General features: G+C 38.0%; 1 protein-coding gene across 1 annotated transcript in view; it reads left to right on the top strand.

The window, feature by feature from the left end:
- LOC132861516 (inactive phospholipase C-like protein 2) overlaps positions 1–5,000 on the top strand; it is a 178,428-nt gene that overhangs the window by 111,402 nt on the left and 62,026 nt on the right. The gene's annotated exons all lie outside the window — the stretch shown is intronic.

The raw sequence follows: 5,000 nt of genomic DNA, 5'->3' as shown, positions 1-5,000 counted from the left end.
GATCTAAGACTTTTTCTATGTACACAAAAGGCCTATTTCTCTCAAATATTGTTCACAAATCTGCTTACATCTGTGTTAGTGAGCACTTCTCCTTTGCCAAGATAATCCATCCACCTCATAGGTGTGGTATATCAAGATGCTGATCAGACAGTGTGCCTTATGCTGGCCACAATAAAAGGCCACTCTAAAACGTGCAGTTTTACTTCATTGGAGGGGTCCCGGGGGGGTCCGAAAAGCAGTCAGTATTTGGTGTGACCACCATTTGCCTCATGCAGTGCAACACATCTCCTTAGCATAGAGTTGATCAGGTTGTTGATTGTGGCCTGTGGTACACTTTTTTCAATGGCTGTGCGAAGTTGCTGGATATTGGAAGGAACTGGAACACGCTGTTGTACAGTATACGCCGATCCAGAGCATCCCAAACATTCTCAGTGGGTGACATGTCAGGTCAGTATGTTGGCCAGGCAAGAACTGGGATGTTTTCAGCTTCCAGTGGTTTTGACTTTTTGAATGTAATAAACTAAGCAGAAAAATAACCAATAGATAAATAAAGAGTCATGAAGATTATTTTTTACATGAAATCTGGGTTAGATTTAAAAAATTTGAATCAATCATGTTTTTGAAAAAAAAAAAATGCTATATTTTTCCTGGTGATTTTCACATTCTGTAAGTTCAGAATGACGTTTTGAGTCACTACACTGGCACTTTATTAAGGACACAGCAGACAGCAAGCATTTAAGTTCTTTGAAGTAAAGACTGTCTCATTTTCAGGGCTAAATTTGAGCACTGCATATCTCCATTTCACTAAAGGCACAACTCTGTTTTATAATTCTGAGACAGTCATGAAAGTTTAAAATCCCTTGTGCCGGAAAGAGCTGCAGCTCTGAATGAGGTGGAGAAATGAGCTTTGTTTCAGTTATTAACTTTAAAACAGTCAATTTAGACACAGTATCACAGTAATATTGTGAATTGCATTTGAAAGGCATGAAGTTGTTATTCGAATATTGAATTGCTGTTGTACAAAAATGATCCGAGACGGCGTGGTGTGATCCTCAAACAAAACGTCAAAACGAAGTGTTGCACTAGCGTTTTCATTTATTTAACAACGTAAGGTTGTGCTTTTTATCAGTTTCTAATCATTTACAGAAGTAAAACAGCCATACCTTCACTTTCTCTTGAAGTTAAAGAAACAAAAACACTGGTTGTTACCGAGAAACCGTCCTCTGTCCTGGAGACAAGGCAGAAAACTTTTACAAAGGAATGAAACTGGAGACTCCTTCCAAAAAGTGCAAGATAAACATCTGCATGCAGAAATCATCAGAAATACAAAAAGTGTTTGTTCCTTGTTAAGTAACAGCATATTTTTAAAATATCTATTTATTATTTATTAGTACATACAGTAAATATATATGTGCAGTGAGAAAAGCAACTCCAGTAAACAAAAGCCAATTATTGATCTCAACTTTGTGAAGCATGCATTTAAAAAAAAAAGGATAAAAATGAAAGAGTGATGTTTTTAGACCCATTTAATATTTTCTTAGGTATTAGAAATGCCATGTTCGAGTTATCTGCTTAAACTAATACTTAAATTATTAAATAGATTATATATTGTAGAGTTGTCAGGATGTTATTTAGTACCTAGATAAAATTAATCAAAAAGGTAAGTTAAAGGAAGTACAGTTTTAGTAGCATAGATTTATTCTGTAGTGGCAAAGTGTTTAGCTTAATGGTTAGCAAGGTTCAGGGTTTTTATTCTCTCTTCCTACTTCATGGGGGTTTCCTCCTTGTACTCTAGTTTCTTTTCCAGTACAAAAACATGCATGGTAGACTTGTTGGCATCTGTAGTCTAATCTAATTTCCTCATAAAGAATATTGAATACATGTACATCCAGTTCCTCCTTTCACACATTACACTGGTGATTTTAGATGATAGTTTGTCACCTATAGGGCCAGAGTTTCAGAGCTAAACTCGAATCCCCTTGTGTTGTTTATGAATGATGTCATACCGTGTTTCCACAGACTCCCGTAGAGGAAGAGGTTTGAATTTCTTCCAGGCGCACAAGTGGATCTCCGTCTGCATCACTGCTGCCCGTAAAGCTGCTTGCGACATAAAGCAGATTAACCAAGGATAGCTTGACCCTGCGAGCAGCTTTGAGCAGACTCACCGTGAGAGTGTGCACTGACTGTGTCTGTGTGTGTGAGAGAGAGAGAAAGTGAGAGAGTCAGACACTTAAGTAACATTTATATCAGCATTCCCACTGCTACTGTCAGACCCTAATGCTTGGACATGTCTGCTATTTGCTCTCTCTCTCTCTTTCTCCCCCACTATCTGTGTGTGAGTGTGTGTTGTTTTTGGCTATTAAACAGCACAGAAATGTGTTTTTCCTGTCTGTCTGTCTGTTATGTACACTTATAGCGTACACTTCCTTGTTTTCATTGTGTGTGTGTGTGTGTGCGCGCGGCGCATGTGTGTGTGTGTGTGTGTGTGTGTGTGTGTGTTACGGTGCAGGTGTATCGCATGAAAAATAAGGCAAGCAGACAGGCCACATCTTGTACTGACCTGCTAGAGATGTTCTTATAGGAAAGTCCTTCTCTCAAGAAGCACGGCGCAAAGACGAAGATGAAAATAAAACCATTCTGGACCAAATAGCTAAAATCCACTTGGGAAAGAAATTTCTGAACTCCTCCATGCTGGAGGAGGTGGGAAGTCTCCACCAAACACATCATGTTTCTATATGAATGACAAATCTGAGCTAGGAAGTGGGAAAAAACAAGTTCTTAAAGTGTTAGCAACAAGTTAGCCAGCTAACCTTACTGATAATGAGGTATTTACTTTCTCAAAACAGTGAACTGTATGATGAGTGTTATAGTTTTAACCTAGTAACATGTCTTTGTTGATTAATCTCAAGTAAAATCTTACTGTATATACAGCTTTTTTAAAGTAGAAGTAAAGGTGTTTTATTTACTTTATTTCGTGACGCTGTGAGCAGCCATGTTGACACAACCTTATCTGCTGCGGTTAGCTCACCAGGGTTTATTCTGCGTTGAGGGGTTATTCTTTTTTTTCTTTGGTTTTTTTGTAGCTGGAGGGTAGAAATTGCACTAGAGAATATAGTACACTATACTGCAGCTGCTTGGCTAAAGCAAGTGATTAGCTATGCTAATTATTCTGAACTAGTCTGTGGTGTTTCTGTTAGCATCATATTATTATTCATCTGTTTTATTCAACTTATTTCAACTTATCTGTCCGTCTATACGTCTTTTTTGAATTCTGTTTGATTAAGTCAGAAGTGTTTTGATTAGCATTCCACTAATCTATCTGGTTTTGTTTAGCACCAGGCAAATCTACTTAATTTATCCACTAGCTCTTTTTTATTTAGTCTCTAGAGTTTTAGATAGCATTTTGCTATTCTGTGAAGTTTATACTTTATTGTTTTCATTATCATTGGGTTAATCTGTCAGATTTGGACTCTACTGGTTTTTTTTTAGCATTCTGCTGATTTGTTAGATTTAGTCTCTAGAGTTTTGGTTATCACTGTACTATTCGGTCAAGTTTATACTTTATTCTTTTGATTAACACTGTACTATTCTGTCAGATGACTATTTGACTATTGTTTTGATTAACATTTTGCTAATCTGTCAGATTTTGACGCTAGTGTTTGGTTAGCATTGTGTTATTCTGTCAGATTTCAACCCAGGTGTTTTAGTTATCATCGTGCTAGTCTGTCTGATGTCATCTCTATTGTTTCAGTTAGCATTATGCTAATGTGTCTGGTGGAGTCTGTATTGTTTTAGTAGTAATGTAGCTGGGTTGTGGCACCTCACCTGACAGATGGTGCAGGTCCTGAGCAGGTTACAGGTGGCAGAAATGGGAAGTCTCCAAGAAAACACACACACACACACACACACACACACACACACACACACACACACACACACACACACACACATATATCCCATGCCAACAAATATTGTCCACGTTTATGAGTGTACATCTGCACGTGTTGTGTCTGCCTACACACGTCCACGTGTGACAGTGCATAAGTACTGGTGTGTGTAGCAACACTGTACAAACAAAAAAGCATTGCAATGATGAGCAGTCAGCTTCAGTTACAACAATGGTATTTATGTGGGTTCCTGGAGGAGAAATTGTACAGCAGGACTTTCACTTTATTTTCATAGAGAGGAATGAGCTGCTTTTTAATGTGGAGTGATGACAGCATCAGATCTTCTTCACGAGTCTAGTCTTTAAATCTATTCAAAATAAATGAGTACAAAGTAATAATAATACAATTACGTTTTTAGTTTTTTTTTTAATATTTACATTTCCTAAGATGGGAGAATTTCTTCAGTCTTGGCTCAAAAAATGACTGGCTGCTTGTGTTTGTGTTTTTATTTAACAAATTAATTAATAAATGAAATTAATAATAATTAATAATTCATTCATTCATTCACTCATCTACCGCTTATCCGAACTACCTCGGGTCACGGGGAGCCTGTGCCTATCTCAGGCGTCATTGGGCATCAGGGCAGGATACACCCTGGACAGAGTGCCAACCCATCACAGGGCACACACACTCTCATTCACTCATGCACTCACACACTACGGACAATTTTCCAGAGATGCCAATCAACCAAAATGTCTTTGGACCGGGGGAGGAAACCGGAGTACCCGGAGGAAACCCCCGAGGCACGGGGAGAACATGCAAACTCCACACACACAAGGTGGAGGTGGGAATCGAACCCCCAACCCTGGAGGTGTGAGGCGAACGTGCTAACCACTAAGCCACCGTGCCCCCCATAATTAACAATTAATTATTAAATGAAATTATTAATTATTCATAACTGATAGATCAATTCAAATTTCAAGCAATATGTTCAATTAAAGTATCAATAATTATGAATTATTAATAAATAAATATTTCATACAAAATCTACAACAAATATTTCTGGACTTGTAAAGTACATTTCGGATGTTGTGTGTGTTTGAGCACGCAGGG

This window comes from Tachysurus vachellii, chromosome 18 (assembly GCF_030014155.1).
Source record: "Tachysurus vachellii isolate PV-2020 chromosome 18, HZAU_Pvac_v1, whole genome shotgun sequence".
Classification (NCBI taxonomy): Eukaryota; Metazoa; Chordata; class Actinopteri; order Siluriformes; family Bagridae; genus Tachysurus; species Tachysurus vachellii.
The sequence above is the reverse complement of the archived record's forward strand: the minus strand, read 5'-3'. Positions and strand labels throughout refer to the sequence as shown.